The 18,446-nt window shown below is 46.2% G+C and overlaps 1 protein-coding gene across 2 annotated transcripts in view; it reads right to left on the bottom strand.

Annotated features, from left to right (window-relative positions):
* The window catches only part of Prkcb (protein kinase C beta), a 339,260-nt gene that overhangs the window by 218,030 nt on the left and 102,784 nt on the right, over positions 1-18,446 (bottom strand). The window lies entirely within an intron of this gene.

The following is an 18,446-nucleotide window of genomic DNA, read 5'->3' as shown; positions in this document are numbered from 1 at the left end:
GGCAGGGTTGAAATCCAGGCTATCAGCTTCCAGAATCCCTTACAACCTCCATGCAGGAAGCACTGGTCCCAAGCCTCCCACTCCAGGGCAAGGAGAGGACAGAAGAAGAGAGTAGGCTGCTAGTGCTGTAACTGCAGGCGGGAGCTAGATGCAGATGTTTCTCTCTGGTCCTGTTATGACTAGGAATGGTCTGAGACCCCTCACCGAGACAGCATTCATTGAGCAGTTACTGAACCTTCCAGGCTTGCCCTACATGTGTGCATTAGCCGTCCGGTCATGTTTTAGGACGGTCAGCTGTGTCACTCTCCCCTTTAAAGGAGAGACTAAACGTCAGTGTGCTACAAGCTCCTCATTTTTCCTTCCAGATCCATTCACTACCTGACTGCTGTAATCAACACTCTAGGAAGCTGGTCTCCTCAATCATGCTGCTCCCCAGAAGCTAACTGAGGAGCAGAAAGCCAGACATTATTTCTTCTTCTCCTTCTCCTTCTCCTTCTCCTTCTCCTTCTCCTTCTCCTTCTCCTTCTCCTTCTTCTTCTTCTTCTCCTTCTTTCCCTTCCTCTTCTCCTCCTTCTCCTTCCTCTTCCTCTTCTTCCTCCTCCTCTACCTCCTCCTCTTCCCCCTGAGGCTGCCAGAAGAAAGCTGTGGACCACAAGACCACAATCCTGCTGGCTGTACCCTCTTCCTCAGTTCTGGATGCATGGGCACCTGTTTCTTCATCCACAGAGGTGGCCCTGCTAGTCCCCAGAGGCTGCAACATTAGGTTGCAAATCCGAACCTTGTCCAAGCCTCTGGCATCCCTTAAAAAAACTTTCTTCCTTGCAGCCTCACAAAAGGGTCTTGTTTCCTATAGGGTCACATCAGTCACAGTGGAGGGTCTTGTTTCCTATAGGGTCACATCAGTCACAGTGGAGGGTCTTGTTTCCTATAGGATCACATCAGTCACAGTGGAGGGTCTTGTTTCCTATAGGGTCACATTAGTCACAGTGGCCAGAGCAGAAAGACCTGTCCACGGTCACACCGTTGGTGAAAGGCAAACAGTGGGTGACACTCTACAGCCCAAAGTCTTGGGGACTCTGTCACACTACATCTCTCTAGGCAGGACACTGCCTCACCACAAAGGCCTGGAGTAGAATTGAGCCCCGAAAGTGGACAGCTGGGAGTCAGGGCGATCCAGAGAACACAAGCCTCCTTTACACAAATGTCCACCTTCCAAAGCAAGCATCCTGAAGACTGTAGCTGAACCCAAAGCTCTGCTCACCCCTCACTTCCCAAAGCCCACACTCAGTTAAAAAGCATTCCTGTTAGCATCCTAAATTCCATTTCTCACATCACATTTTCCCCATACAGGCTTTTAAACTGTTCCCCACCTCATTAAGAGTCAGGCAAAGAGGATAGATAATTCTCCAACTTCAAAGGTTGCTTCCCCTTCCCCACTTAGCCACCACTAACCCTAAGAGCCACCCCCACCCCCCGACTCCCCCACATCCCACCCCCACCCTCACCCCCCTGTCTGTGCGGAAGCTACTCCTCTTCTCTCTAAATCTGCCTTCTGGGGGCCGGGAACCCAGCCAAGGCTGCCACGGAAGAAAGGAAGGACGAGAGGGAATGTTCGAATTCAAACACCCGTTAGTCCTGGCAGCGCAGCAGCATCTGCTCTGTGGGCAGAAAAAGCCACAAGAAGCTCCAAGCAGGAGTGGGAGGAGGTTCTCTCCACACCAATGACCTTGAAGCCGACCTCCCGCCCTTGCTGGCAGGGCATCCAGCCCTCCTCCCAGAGCCGTTGGAGGAGGCCTTACTGCAGAGGCTGCCAATTGGATCTTGGGCTCAGCTCACACTGGGCTTTAAAACAACACAAAAGACTTGCCAGCTTAAGGTGGGAGTCTGTAGTTTGTAAAAACCCAGGTTTCTGGCTTCCATTAAAAGAACTGGAAGTTTTGTCAACAATGGCCCCATATTCTCACCTGGTAACAGAGCAGGTAGAGCTGAGATGGCCAAGAAGTGGGGCCTAGAGGACAGGGAATGTCCACAGGCTTCTTCACTCCTGCCTTCCCATCTGCTGAGCAGCACTTAGTAGGGTGCTCAGTGAATGAACGTGCGATGAATGAATACATGAACGAATGTTAGTGTCCCCTCCCCAGCAATGTCTACAGGGTTCTGTCTACTCAGTTCCTTTCTGGGTTCTCTCAGATGTTTGAATTTGAACCACCACCCCCGCCCAACCCCCAAAATGACAATGAGAGATTTAAAGGTAGGCAAGGCAAGACCCCATTCCTCATAACCCAAAAGATCTTAGACTAAAATAATATTGTAATGATAATATAATAATAAGCATGGAGCAGGTGGTAGGTGTTATATTGCTCTAAATTATCTTCTGTATATTGATACCTTTAATCCTCATCATGTCTGTGTGATAAGTTCTATATGACATTTATTACACAGAAGAGGAAAATTAGGCATGGGGAAAGGGTGTATCTATGATTTCATGATAGCAAGAGGTGGGTTCATACCCAGGCAGTTAAGGCCCATAGACATGACAAATAAAGATGGCAGAGAAGGAAAGAGCAAAGCCCCGGAGGATCTTCCAGGCAAGGTCACAGAACCTCAAAGAAACCATGTCTGGGATCAGCGATGGAATACCATGTTCACTGTTTTTCAAAAGAACTGAGCTCAGCCTCCAGGTTAATAGATTAATGGCTGAAGACACCTGGTGGCCCTTTTCATCTTGTATAATAAATGGATTAAGTTAGATAGTCCCCACTCAAACCTCGGGGGGCAGTTTAGGGTGGGGAGAGTGGAGACAGAGCGTGAGAGACAGAGGCAATGAGGAGAGGGAGAGAGAGCCCAGACTTGGCTGACCTACTTGGACCCAAATCACTCTAGCAGACAATGTTAGCACAGCTAAAGCTTCTTGCCCAAGAGCAAAGTAGCAGAGAAGCAAAGCCTGTGGAGGGCAGCGGGGAGACACGGGCACCATGGAGGGAAGGGAGACGCGGGTGCCATGGAGGAAAGGAAGACACGGGTGCCAAGGAGAGAAGAGAGACACGGGTGCCATGGGGAAAGACAAGGGCGCTATGGAGAGAAGGGAGACACGGGTGCCATGGAGAGAAGAGAGACACGGGCGCCATGCCGCATTTCCATATCCACCAGGCAAGTGATGACAGGGTGGAAGACTTTGGAAAAATACAGTTGATAAAGTTGTAGTCCCAGCTCAGGCACCTCCAAAGAAAGGTACATTGCTATATGATGAAGGACTCTTTGACTGTAAGGTCCTCCAGCTCCAAGAGAGCCCTGTCTGACAATAACAGAACATCTTGGCTATCAGAAGTTTACCAATCCCAGGTTTTCCCAAGAACCACTAATTGTTAGGGTGCTGCCCAAAGTCTCTGAAACTGGCCTTAAAACCAAATTCCTGAAACATTCAATGTAGTGGTTCTCAACCAGTCTAATGCTATTTGATACAGTTCCTCTTGTGGTGGTCCCCAACCATAAAATTACTGTCGTTGTTACTTTATAACTGTAATTTTGCTGCTGTTAGGACTCGTAATATAAATATCTGATATGCAGGATATCTGATATGGGACCCTCAAAGGGGTCTTGGCACACAGATTGAGAACAGTTGCCTTATACAAACCCCATTTCTGACTCCTGGCTATAGACATTCTAGGTAGAACACGCCCCTCCCCTTTCTTTAGTATTGTTTCCCTATGAGTGCCTTGGATTGCACAGCAGAGTGCCTTTGGATAATGAGTGTGTACTGCACACTACAAAAAGGCAGGAGGATTTCTGATACGCCAACATCAAGAACAATAAACATTAGAGGAACTGATGTCTTTAGCCTGATTTAAACATTACACTATGGAAACATAGAGCATTCCCTGTGTGGTTTTTGTTTGTTTGTTTTTGCACTGGGGGGGGGGGGGGTTGTTGTTATTGCTGTTTTTATTTTATTTTATTTTTTTATCCCTCATGGTGTATGTCTGTACTCCTAACACTTGGGAGGCAGAAGCAGAAGGATCAGAAGTTCAGGGTCATTCTCAGCTACATAATGAGTTCAAGGCCAGCCATGACTACAGGAAGCCCTGTCTCAAAAACAAATAAGCCAGGCAGTGGTAGCACACGCCTTTAATCCCAGCACTTGGGAGGCAGAAGTAGGTGGATTTCTGAGTTCTAGGGCAGCCCAGTCTACAGGACAGCCAGGGCTACACAGAGAAATCCAGTCTTGAAAAAAAACCAAAGGAAAAAAAACCAAAAAAACAAAAAAACAAGCAAACAAAAAGCCAAAAACCCTTATACATACATTTTATAAGTGTGTGTGTTTATACATCAGTTAACTTTTAAAAAAAGAAATCAAATCTTCACACTTGTTCACAAAGCCAGTGATTTGCTCACTCATCTACCCACTAGCATCTAGGTGATGTTATAGTCTGCTCTCCTGTTAGGAGAAACACCATGACCGAAAGCAGCTCAGAGAAGAATGGGCTTGTGTCAGTTTCAGGCTATGACGCACTGTTGAGGTAGGTCAGGGCAGTCACTTGGAGAGGAAACATGGACAAATGTTCTTTCCTGCTTGCTTCCTGGCTCACATTCACATTCAGCTGCCTTCCTTCATAGCTCAGGCCCACCCTCCTCTGGCTGGCACTGACCACCTGTGCTGGGTTCTCCTACATGAGTTAGCAATCAAGACAATGCCCTACAGACATGTCCACAGTGCTTCAACTGAGGTTCCTTCTTCCCTGGTCAGTCAAGGTGACAACCAGAAGGAACCATCATACGTGACAACCCCATATGGGAGATTTACTATGTGCCAGGCATTGCATCAGGGACCAGAAGAGGTGACAGGAAAACAGATGAAGCCTTTGCCCTCAGAGAGGTCTTAGTCTAAAACTCTAACCCAAGGTTTCTCATCTGTAGTAGAGAAAAGAAGATACTTTGAAAGGTCATCTGACAAATGAAATGGACGTTCTGCTTGCTTGGTTGTTGTTTGTTGAGACAGGGTCTCCTTATGTATTCCAGGGTGGCCTTAAACTGTCAATTGCCCTGCCTTGCCCTCCTGAGTTCTGGGGTTTCAGACCTGCATGCCTGACTAAAGTTATGTTTGTTGGTTGATTGATTGAGTGCTGATTGATTAATTTGTTGACTGAGACTAGGTTTCACTATATAGCCCTAGAAGCCCTGAACTCACTCTGTAGGCCAAGATGGCTTCAGAGAGCCACCTGTCCCTGCTTCCTGAGTGCTGGGATTAAAGGCATGTGATACTGCACCTAGCTTCTTATGTTACTTTTAATAAGTACAAAAAAAAAAAAAAACAAGTAGTAAGTGGTTACTTAACACTTCCAAATGCAATTCAATCTTGTAGGCCAAACTTTTTTTGTGGAGGACAGCAGAGTTCCTTCAGACGTTTTGCACTGTATATAGGTTTACATATGGTTCTATGCACTGTATGTGGGGAAATGTGTGGATTTCCTCCCACACCTGAGCAGCACAGGACATGGATGAGCATCCACTGTGTCCCCACAAGGGACTGCTTCTGTGGCTCTGCACTACTCGTTACCCCAGAGTGGACCATACACATGCTATTAGCCCAGGAGAGAGTCAAAACTGAACACTTTCTAATGAATGCGCAGCACTTCTGCAGCATTATAAAGTAAGGTGGAGGAGGGGCTAAAGAGATATCTCAGTGGTGAGAGCACTTGCTATGTGAGCATAAACATCTGAGTTCAGACCCCAGAAACTACATAGATAGCACGGTGTAGTGATAGACTTATAATTCCTGCCTCAGAAGGCAGAGACGGGACCCATAGAGCACGCTGCCATGTTGGCAAACTCTGGGTTTGTGAGAGACTTTGCCTCAATGAATAAGGTGTAAGAACAATTGAGAATGACACCTGGAATCATTCTCAGGCCTCCACAAGCATATACATACATGTACATGTGCACCTCCATATACATGAAAATATGCATACATACAGCATACACATCCATATGAAAAGTAGGGGGAAAATTCTAGCTGTGGCTATATGCATGCAAAAAATAATCCCAACTCTGTGGAACACGGAGACAAGAGAATCATTGGGACTTGTTGGCTGCCATCCTAATGGCAGGTTTAGCAAGAGATCCAGCTTCAGAGGAATAAGGCAGAAAGTGATATGGCAGGAGACCATCTTCCTCTGGCCTCTATGCACTCATGGGTGGATGGGTGCTCACACACACATTCACATACAACACAGAGACACATATACAGATATGTATAGTTAGAGACTTTCTATATTTAGTTTTTATATGCCACACAATCTCTGCTACAGCTACCTGGGGATTTCCTTCATGTGTCTTGCACATTGTCAGCATGTTGGGCTAGCAAGCATATGCAAGACGGCACCATAAAGGCATGATTTGGCATAATAAAATTTTGTTTCCAAACTCAGTTGGTAAAGCACAGTTTCCCAGTGTTGGTCCCAGATCATGACAGTTTAATGTGGTCCCTGCAATACAAAAGGCACCCCATATTAACCTCTATCATATAATACAGCTATTGTGACAGAGGAGTGGATGTGCTCCCTCCTATTTAACTCTAGTTAAAATGTAAGATGACGTAGCCATGCATGACTCATGGTTAGCGCATGTTCAGTATGCATATAGAATGGATGCCTTATCTGATCCTCACAGGATCCCAAGAGTCACTAATAGACTGGGGCAAATTCTACTCCTATCATTTGTAAGGATGCCAACGGTGCTGTTCGAGCTAATAGTAGCTCCCAACGATGGCCTGTTCCTTGGCCAGCAAAAGCGAGGAACATCATGTAGAGATCAATGATGACTAATTGAGACAAAGTGAGAAAAGAGGGGCCCTTATGTGGTAACCCCAGGCAGCCCTTGGAAGTTCCCAGAAACAAGCCCCTCACTAACCTTAATGAGGCTCCCCAGGAAGGCAAGGCTGTCTTGTTAGATCAAACAGGCACACGAGTGCAGACCACACATAACCCTGGGCACCCCTGGGACATCAGAGAGGAGCACCTGTAGCTGGTCATTGCTACTTTGTAAGTTCTTCTTTCTCCTACCCTTTCTCCACCCTTTCTCCACCCTTCAATCCCCAAACACTAGATAGGAGGAAAAAAGGATAGAGGGAGAGGAAAGGGATCCCTGAATAAAATCAGGGATTGGAGAGGGAGTAATGTTACCATTAGACTACTTCCAGATGACTAGGACATTGAGTTTCTTGGGGAAAGTTTGATCTTCATAGTCAGGATATTGAATTCCTTCTTGTCATTGTTTCTTCTTTGCTCACAACAACTTAACAAACCATTACCAACAACAACCAACAACCCTTCAACAATTCACTCCACCACTTGGGGCCCTAGCATTCATATACCCTCTGAAAAGTACCCAGAATTCCAAAGGTCACACAACTGCAGAAACTCTCTGCAACTGGCAAAATCATGCCTCTGCTAGAACACGTGGCAAATCAGAGCCAGCTGCTGCGGGCAGTCTGAAGCAGCCCCCCACATCCCCACACCTCACATTAAAATGAGGACATACTCTTGAATTTCTGTTTTTTTTTTTTAAAGAAACCAAAATACCAAAGTTGATACTACCAACACTTCAACCACAAGAACAAAAGCACCTCTCCCATGAATTTGCCTACCCTACTTGTAGTGGAATAAAGTGGATGCCCACTTTAGATGTCTGATAACAACCTGGTCCTTTTAAGGACCCACTGAAGGAGGAACTATCACTCTCTACATCATAGATACAAAAAAACAAGTGCTGGGGGGGTGGGTAAAATTGTCTACATTCTCACAGCTCAGAAGAGACAGGGCCTGGCTTGTGAAACATCATCCCAGACTCACAGATAAGTCTGGACCTCTGAAGATGCTCAAATGAAAAAGATATGTGTGTGTCCCATGCTCAGGGGATGACAGAAAACAGAACAGTTCACAGCGATCTAGGTATGCTTCCTGTTGCCTGTAGCAAAACATTTAAAACTGAGTGCTCTATAAGATAGGAAGACTAATTTGGTTCATGAGTCTAGTAGCTGATGAATTCAAACAGCGTGGTACGGCACCCTGGCAAGGGCATCTGGGCTACATTACAACATGGTAGAGACATTGAAAGAGAACCAGTCACATGAAAAAGATGTGTGGGATGGCTTCCCAAAAGAACAAACCATATTCACAGTGTCTCCCTTGGTGATATGAATGACGACCTAATTACTTCACATGAGGCTTCAGTTCTTAAAGGGTCTATCATCTTAATACCACCCTAGGGACCAGAGTTTCAGCATGTGAACCTCTGGGAGATAAACTACATTCCCACAATAACATAGAACAGGGAGGGCCGTGAGGAATGCAGGGGAAGTCTAGAGAGACACGGGTGGAGAGTTTCTGGCCTGAGCTTGACAGAGGAGAGTCGTCAGAACAGCAGTCCCAGAAGCCGTTTCTTCTGAGACCCCAGTGCTGGTTGATCAAAGAGGAGTCCGAAAAATGGGAAAGCATGTGCAAAGGCTTCTCCTAGGAATGCAAAGAAGCCCATGGGGCCTGAAAACCAGCCCAAGAAAGGAGATGGAAACCCAGACACTGCTGCAGATGTGGCAGAGATGGCAGGACTGAGCAAAACCAAACAGAAATGCCTGTTCTCGGGTAGGGGGAACAGAGGCTACAACTCAGAAGGGAAGGCAAGATTTGAGATGGGATTTTCATAGTCCTGCCCAGTCAGGTGAGTGTGGGGACAGTATGTATGACTCACAGACCCAGAAGGACACACAACTCAGCCCAGAGGCATGGCATGTGGGCGTCGACTTCTTTTCCATGGCCTATGTGCATCTCCCATGAAAGAGATCGTTGATTTTCCTTTGGAAAATCGTTGCTCCTTACTCAGTCTGGTGGCTGTGGTGGCACTGACTCTGACCTGTCCCCAAGCGTGATAATGTGAGCCACCTGGGCAATGAGCAGCCTCCAACCTCGAGGCCACAGTCATGAGTTTAAGAGTGTATACTGCTGTGGCTGAATGTACTTTCCAAAACTCATGTTGACTTTCAACAGTTTCAATTTTAACAAGTGTCATGAAGAGGGACCTTTAGAAGGTGCTTACATTACAAGGGGACCAACTCGATGAATGGATGGATGGATGGATGGATGGATGGATGGATGGATGGATGGATAGATGGATGGATGAAAATTGTTTTTGTGGCAGTGGGTTAATTCCAGCAGGAGTGGGTTCTTAGTAGATGAGTAAGCTCTTCTCGATTTCTCCCTATCCAAGAGCACAGTCCTCACCATATGCAGCTTTCCACTGTTATGACACAGCAAGAAGGCCTTAGCCAGATGCCAACACCCAACCCTAGGAACTGTGAGACACTTCTGTTACAGCAGCAGAGAACTGACAAACACATAGCCAGCTCCCACCACACACACCTAAATAAACCAGTGAGAATGATACTCAAAACTTGTGTTGAGACTGAAGCAAAGGAGCATCCTCACTCTGGTGGCTTAGACCTGCCGGATGCCACCGTCTCCTCTTCAAGGATGCGCCTGCCCGAGAATCAAGCAACATCGAGGAAAAGGGATTCATGCTACAGAAAGTCAATCCACCACATGCCTGATGGCATCTTACCTGAAGCCTTTCTCCCCAAGACTCTCAAATACATAATCTAATAATTCTTCTTTCCTTATACCACTTCACTGACCAGGTTCTCTGCTGCTTGCTAATGAACTTTTAAGATAACGCTGGTGCCTAAATTTGAATGCCTCAAGAAATAGATGAGAGGAGGTAAATGAAAATGGAACTGAGCCATCCATCACCTTTATGAGAGAATCCTACTGGACAGCGTAGAAACCAAGATGGGTGGAGCAGAAGGTGAAGGAGGAATAGCCATCAATATGGCCATGGTGTTCAGTTGCAACTCAGGGCAATTGTCTTCGTGGGGCATCCCAGAAGTCAATCCTAAGAAATGACTGAAGGACGAGCAGCCTGTGTGAGTGACAATTATATGGACCTGTCGGTAGGAAACAGGGAAGTGGGGCAAGGTGAGGAGGAGCCTGTGCAGAAGGCCTCTGGGAGGATTCTGTTGAGCACGTTATAACATAGGGCAACTCTAGCTGAAAGCATCCAGTCCTCAGAGGCATTTATCATCCAACTCCATCTGTCAATGACAAAGCCTGCTCCTAGGGGAGCATTAATTATCCCTGCTTTCATGAGCACTTCCTACTTCACACCTCCAGACCCCAGTGTGCACAGGCACAGAATGGGTCAATGGCCAGATCAAGTCCTTTGGCAATCTCAGGCAGAGCCATTTAGAAGTCAGGCCAGAAGCATCAAAAGCAGGAAAGGGGAGGGGGAGGGACAGAGAGAGCATCCCTGGGACTGCAGTAGACTGCTTTTTTCCTCTGTACCTCAGTGTTATGTAAAATGGGAGAAGTCTGCTTGGTCTGGCTAGGTTCTTAGTCCAGCACTGGGACTGCTTTCTATACAAGGCTATCGAAAGCAGAACTGGAGAGTAAGTGACAGCTGAGAAGGCAGACCGCTAATTTGAGGAAGCACCAAACCCAGGGAGACTCCGGCTGGATAAATGATAATCACTAATATTCTATTTAAACAGCAAGCCAGCTTGTGTCTATTTGTGTGCAAAAGCCCTCGATTTAGCAAGAAGGCTTTCCTGGGAGGCACTAACTTTCCACCCATCCCTTTGTAAAACATTAGTGTCTTTCTCACAGTTGGAAACGAAACTGCAATGAAACACTCGAGGTCTTCGGTCCTGCCCCAAAATTGCATGAGGAAAGACTCAGAAGACTCAAGAGCAAGGAACAGAGTCAGAAATTGTCCCCATTCTACAGTGTTGGTTTCTTAATGGCCAGAATCCTTCCTAGAATTGTCAGGGACTGACTCAAAAAGTAAAATAGAAAACTGAAGCCAGTGATCATTACCACAGTATATCTCTGACAGAATTCATACATCATATCTGGGGTTTCAAAAGAAATGTTCCCTTTATCCTTGACACAATCCACAGGGGTATATCCAAAGGAGGAGGTTTATTTTGTAATTATTTTGAGGAAAACACCTACAGGGAGCCAAGCATTCTGTATCTATTTTACAAATGTTAATTCATTTCATCTTCATAACAACCATGAAGGAGGTACTATTAATAACCCACTTTTACAAATGAGGAAGCCAGGGCACAGAGATGCTAGGTAACTTGCCCAAGTACAGACAAGAGAAGGCAAGAACAGGCAAGAGAAGGCAGGCTGGGTCCAAATCACCAGGCTCTGAACACCTTCCTATACCTGGGAAAATATGAGTGGCCTGGACTTTCCCAGACCTCGGCTCTAGATCACATGTATTTTTGGACACATTGGAAAGGAAGTTCTAACAATAGTAAGAAGGATGTAGAAGGTGGGGAGGAGGGAGAAGGAGGAATGGAGGAAGAAAGGAAAGGAGGAAGGAAGAAGGTAAAGAAGAAAGGAAGGAAGGGAAAGAGGAAGGAAGGAAGGAAGGAAGGAAGGGAGGAAGGAAGGAAGGGAAGAAGAATAACTATAGTATATAATTATTAGTCAATAGCTAATATTTTTTCATGCATTTCCAAAGTGTCAAGCTGTAACAACAATAATAATAAATGCTACTACTAATAATAATAGAAATAACCCTTGGGACAGAGCAGGAAGTGACACCATTCTTTCACCACTTCCAGTAAAGTTGATGCTTAGAACTTAGACCTTAGACCTTAAAATAATGGAGCCTTGAGTTTATGGAGATCCCTGAAGGAGCAGAATGACAGAGCCTTGAGGTGAAGGAGACTGAGACCACAATCCATTGCATCGTCTGTAGCACCCTGGTGATGATCAGCCTGAAGAAGGGAGAAACACCCAGGGGAGTCTGTCTTTGTGGCTGATTCATGGGGAGGTAAAGAGTAGAGAGAAATTTGCTAAAAAAAAAAAAAAAAAAAATCATCTCCAGGAACAGCCAGAGAGATGCAGATGTGAGGGAGGCTGGGAGGGGCGGTGCCCTGCCTGAGACAGGGTAGAGTGGGCAAGGCCTGAGCAGCAGGGAGCCCTGAGAAAAGCCCTGAAGTTCCTGCTTTTGAATGTGTATTTTTACCCCTCCCTCGTGGGACACCTGAGGCTTTGGGTGGGTACTCAGCTTTCTCAAAATAAGAAAAGTAAAGAAACAGAAAACATTTCCTTCCCTTTTCTCGACTCTTCCAGAGGTTACACAGGTGGGGTTCGCTCAACACCATTCAGAATATAAATTAAAATCCTTGAACCAAAGCTCTATGTGTCCTAAAAGCCTCGTTTCTTTATTCACTTCAGCTTTTTTTTTCACATAGGAACTATTGTACCCTGCTTAATTCTATAAGAGGTTCATGAATAATTTTTATTTAAGAGACTAAGGGTTTTCTATTTTAAAAAAATCAAAAATGTTTAAGTTTTTTCTCTATGGATTCTGAACTCTATTCCCTCAAGGTTATAGGAACATGCTCCTAAGAATTCCCTCCAATGTCTTTTCTTACTTTGGCTTTTAAATCTTGACTTTGTCTATAATTTACCCAATCTGTAATTTAGTTTTATATGAGACAGGAGTTAGGAATCAAACCTTGTGTCCTGCCACGTGGCTAGCTAATTATGCCAGCGCCATTTACTAAATAAACCCTGCCTCTGCTACTGCTCTAAAATGTCACCTTTTCATACATTAAGATTCCGTGTTTCCCAAGGCCTTTGAGACCTCTTTGGGGATCTAGCCTCTTATGCCACAGCTGGAAGAATTTCGGCAATTACTTGAAATGTGTTTCATGGCTTAACAATAGGTATTTTATCTTTGTAAAAGTCATTTCTAAGAGGCACTTTCATGCACTGTTGGTGGGTGCATAAATTGGCACAAACCTTTTGAAAAACAATTTAGTAAAATCTACTCTAGCTGGAAATGTTCATATCCCTCTGCCCTAAGAACACCACTTCTAACAATCACTCAACAGAACTCCTCACCAAAGAGCTCAAGAACACTCACCAATGCATTGAAAAACAAATGATTCAAATCCCACCCATGAAGTATTGGTAAATGTTATATACACCCTTAAATTCAAGGTGGGTACAAGATACAATAGGCAAAAGAAAAGATGTAAAATACACACAGAGACTATGGTTCGTTTGATTACTAGTGATACATTCTCAAACTTACATTTGCAAAATTGCACAAGAGTACACATCTAAATGTTGCCTCTACAGTCTGCAAGTCAGAGGCCTCCAACCTAGATTGCACAATGAGACATCATCAAATTCTCTTTCGATATAAGCTTTTTCAGAGATAGAAATAATTATGCAAAAGTGGTAATGCAGTGAATAGACTGGGAGCCAAAGTATCCCATGATTCCACTTCATAAAGGAGTGCCTGTGGCACAGGAAAACTGTCTAGAGGCAATGTTCAAACAGAGAGAGAAATTCCTTTCAGCCCTGTGCTGGGATGGACCCCAGGGCCACCATGGATCAGAACATGGTTCACTTCAGCCAGAAGCAAGCCCTCCTCTCACCCGGTTCCCTTCCACATTGCCCTCTCTACCAGAAGATCCTTCCTACTCATGGGCATTCAGAGCAGAGGTGACAAGGGGAGTGGGCATCAAGTGATACTGCCAAGGTCTGGTCCTGCTGAGCCAGAGGCAGGCTCCAAGGCAGACCTACCGCAGTCTGTATCTTATTTGTCTTACCCAACAGTGGAGCACTGGGAACCTGCACAATGTCTACTATTTAGACAAAGAGTCCATGATCAGAGGTAAAGCTCTCCAGAGAACGCATCTCACATCCTGTCTCCTGTGAATCTGAATGCCCAAACCCAGAAAGCCCTTTTGGGGACAGGGTCAAAGTGAGGCCCACAGACATTGAATAATGAATTGAATAACTTGGCAATAATAATGGGTAGACCTAATTAGACAGAAAAGCCTAGAAGTCAGAAATATGGCCCATGGGAGGCACTGTTGCAGTCCATCAGAGCATCCACTCTCAAGCAGGGCCGGCAGACACCATACAACAACCGTCACACTCACATAATAACTGACAGTCTGTCTCTACTTGCTTGCCTTCCTCCAGTGCCTGGCACTTTCCTAAATGCCTGGTATCAACTCATTTAACCTTTACAATAATTATGTGTTATTGTTTTGTGTTAGATGTTTTATTTCCAACTTACAGATGGAGAAACTAAGGTATGGGGTGATTAAGAAACAATGCCACACCATAAACAGGGCAGCTGGGTTAGACTTCGATGTTCTGGCTTTAGTGCCCCGTCATAGTGGTGCTCAAAATCGACAGATCCCAAGCCCCTTCCACTCCTCCAGTCACCTCCCAGATGAACCTGACTCTCAATGGAGGTGTCAAACTTTCTCCCTAGGATAAAAGACTAGCCATTGGCTTTGATGTAATATGCTTCTGGGGGTATTGAATAGACCAGGAAGTGCACAGAGCCTGGGAGCCAATTGCCCTTTCCAAAAAGGAGACCTTCCTGTAAGACTAACCAAGGTTCCTTTTATATACAACTGAAACTAGCATAGGTCATAAAACTTGACCCCAGTGGCCTTCCGAGGCATTGCTGCATCCCTTATGTGCAGGACTTAGACACATTCTCCTAGTCAATTTGTAGCATTCATCCGTTACTGCCTTACTTTCCCCTACCCATACACCCTGCAGCACAGACTGTCTTACTCACTGTAGTACTGCATCTCTAACACCCAATGCTCAAGGAATATGTTGAATGAATGAGTGAGTGAATGAATGAATGAGTGAATGCAGTGACGATGCATTACACCCCTTGCTGCAACTTCCTTCTCATGATCATCTTCCCTCACCCACCTAAAAGTTCCCCCACACCACAGAAGATTGTAAAGAATTTCAAAAGCTCTAAGGGGCACAGGAAAACAATAGCTAAATTAAATGTGATTCCAACCAAATGAGGAGCACTCAACAGATAATTATCAATTAATTCAGTGAGCCCCTGGAGATGGTGTCTGGTGCTTTTCCTCACTGAAACACAGTGGTATCCTCATGCCAAGTGGGCAGCTGCTGAGGGCAGCCACTAGGGAAGGGCAGCCCCCACAAGGGAGCCAGAACCATGTACATATCCAGAGAGGGCTGGATGTTGTCTATGGTTTTTAAATGTTGGCCAGTATTAAAATCAATCTGAAGAATGAAGAAAGCCCCAACAGGCAGCAGGTTGGTTTTCCTCTTGTGTAAAATCATGGTGGGTGAAACAGTTCAACCTCAGGAGAGCCCCAGCCACAGGGTTCAGCCAGCTATTGCTGTGCATCCTCCCACAGGTTGTACATTCCCTCTTTGCTTCAGTAAAATAGAGGATAACAGTACCTTGTAGGCCTGGTGTAACAATTGGATGCAATAAAGTCTGCAGGATGCTCAACTCCGTGCTCTGCACATGAAAGACAATGCATAAGAGGCCTCCCAGGCGAGGTGGACCAGACAGCAAGTGTTTCAAGCCCACCCGGTTTGCTCACTCCTCAACCTGCCAATGCAGACGGCATCAGATCCAAACCCTCCCCCTGGCTCCCCAGCCAGCTCTCTTCAGCATCCAGAACCGTGTACAGAGTATTTCCATGGCAATAACCTGTTCTACAAAAGGTACAGTAAATATTTACTATTTCTTCACACATTGCAGATTATTTGGGTCTAACAATCTAACTGGCACACTCCACTGCTTTGGAAATAAACCGACAATGGCAAAGCCAAGCCCCTGGGAACAGAACAGATGTGCCTTCAGCAGCAGGGACACCAGCAAGCTTGTGGGCAGGCAAGAGTATCATGTGACCACAGATAAAGAGCTCTCAGGAAGCTCAGTTCACAAGGGTGCCCCAGTGCTACTGAGCCCCCCTTTCCAGTCACTCCACCCTCTCAGCAGCAAGTGTGATACATTTAGAGGATCTTCAATACTCCCTCACCTGTCTTCCTTCCTCTCTATTCAGCAGACTCTCATCACTCACACACACACACACACACTCACACACTCACACTTCACACACACAGGCACACCACACACACATATACACACACACGCATACACATGCCATACACAGACACCCCCCCACACACACACACATACACACACACACACACACACACACACACTCATACTACACACACAGGCACACCATACACACACACACACAGACACACACACATAGGAGCTGAATCAGGAGCAGAGGCAAGGGGGCCCCCACAGAGCCTGCCTGGAGAGGAAGAGGCCCCACTGGGATGAGGGAGGCTTCTCTGCCCAGGACTTTAGAAATGTCACAGAGAGAAGAACACTGAATCATCGCCTAACTCACATCTCCACAGCAGACCCCATCTCTGCAGGGAAGGCAGGACGTGGCTTTTTCATTCACTCCCTCATTCAGGCACAAAGCCTGTGTTTACCAGGAGAAAAAAAAATTTTTTTAGAAGCTCATTCAAGCAGAAACTCTCTGTAACCTTGCATTCGTCCCTGAAGAGATAGAGAAGAACAAAATACAGACCCTGCATTAAAGTTTCTCCCACTTCAACAGAGGAGGAGGTAAAACAGACCACCACCGATCGGTGTGATAGAGGGGAAGAAGGACCAGGAAAGAATTCAGAAGCTATCTAGAGATTGCAGCATCTAAATGTTTTTTTAATGTGAAATTTCTGTAAGATAAAGTAATTCAATAGCAAAAAGGAAAGAGAGAAGCCAGGCTAAGGAAATCAGTATTAGGACAGTCGCAGAGTTGTGTCTACATAGTGACCAATCAGTAAGAACAAAACAGACCACAGAGAAATGGACAGAGCATTATAAAAACTCCACAGGGAAAGAAATACAAATAGCTAAGGACCAGGGAGATATGTCCAATCTCATGAATATCTCAGAAATGCAAATGAAGATATTGTTCCCCTATCAGATTGTTACAGGTGGAGAGGGGAGAACGTGAGAGAACACCCAGCATTGGCAGCTGTGGGTGGGATGAGTGTGTGAAGGCCGGGGCAGCCCACTGTGCTGCCCTCTGGATGTGAGGGAATGGACACTCTGTTACTCTTGCTCGCCTGTCTTCTGTGTACCCAGTACCTCACAGTCACTTAGCAAGCAGCTCTAGAACTGAGTCACACGGGGAAGAGCTCATCTGCATGTCTGAGTTCCCCAGGATTTTTTACTGCTCCAATACCCTTCCCTATGACTCTTCAGGGGTATTTGGGGATGACTGAAGTAGGTTAATAGTTGTGGGAGCCAGGGGTACGGCAAGTGAGGGGACCAGAGTGCACTCCTGATTCTGGTTCTCCCTTCCTTCTCTTCCCAGAAGCAAACAAGGGATGCTCAAGCACTCCCATTCCCCACGGAAAGAGCGGGGTTATGTGTGATCATCGGCCATGGAGAGGACAGCAGAAGCAGATGGAGAGAGGAGATGTGAGCTACAGAGCAAAGAGGCGCTTTTGCTGAGATGAACCTGCAAAAAAACACTGCTCCTCAAAGGCAGAGCCAGCTCCTCATGTAGGGGAACTGAGCCCACAGTGTTCACAGACACTAGGAGGCACCTCCCATTCTGTTCAACATTGGCGGCTGGGGTTGGAGGAGACAATGTGTATTTAGGTAAAAGCCAGGCGAGGAGACCTGCCACCTGCCGATGTCTCTCTCCACAGGCCTCAGCCTCTGTAACGAGGAGCTCAGAGGTCAAAGTACTTGTGAGCTGGACAACAGCGGTACTGAGATTTGAACTTGAGGTTATCTGAGTCCAACCCTGCCTCTGTGACAGCGCTCCTTGGCATCTAGCTGGCCTGGTCCTGGAAAGTCAGCTCTCAGAAGAACCAGAAGAGGGGGAGAGGGGAGCAGGAGCAGAGCTGAGGGCTTCAGTGGGCAAGACATCTCAGAACAGAGTCATCATCGTCATAATCATGGACAATGGGCTACTTCCGGGCTCAGGGAACCGTGGGTGGGTGTACCAGCTACATTTCTCCACCTACATCTGCTTCCCCTAGAGAGACCAACAAAGGAAAAAGAAACAACTTTGCATCAGAAAGGCTGCTGCGGCTGCGGCTGCTAGCAGACAACCAAAGGAAGCAAGCAGCAGGGGAGGCCACATCCGCCCCTCAGAAAGGTTCCCCGGGCATCGTGGGTAGTGGCAAAGGAGGGGACAGTGCAGGAAACTGGTCCCTAGGTCAAGATAAGGAAGCAAAAGATGCTTCGGGGTCCATCTAAGCTCAGGGCTGCACTGATTGTAGCTGAATCCACACAGCCCGGTATTCGGATCCTACAGATCTAGACAGAGCGTAAGACCTCAGGCAAAGCATTCAGGCTCTCTCGTTTTAGTTTCCTCGTCTACAAAACAGAGTGAAAATAGATTCTTTATTGTTATAAAGCCACATTAGGACTAAGGAGTGTGTATGAAAATACCACCTTTTGCTGGGCGGTGGTGGCGCACGCCTTTAATCCCAGCACTTGGGAGGCAGAGGCAGGCGGATTTC

This window comes from Mastomys coucha, unplaced genomic scaffold (assembly GCF_008632895.1).
Source record: "Mastomys coucha isolate ucsf_1 unplaced genomic scaffold, UCSF_Mcou_1 pScaffold21, whole genome shotgun sequence".
NCBI classification, from domain to species: domain Eukaryota; kingdom Metazoa; phylum Chordata; class Mammalia; order Rodentia; family Muridae; genus Mastomys; species Mastomys coucha.
This window is presented reverse-complemented; position numbering and strand designations above follow the sequence as displayed.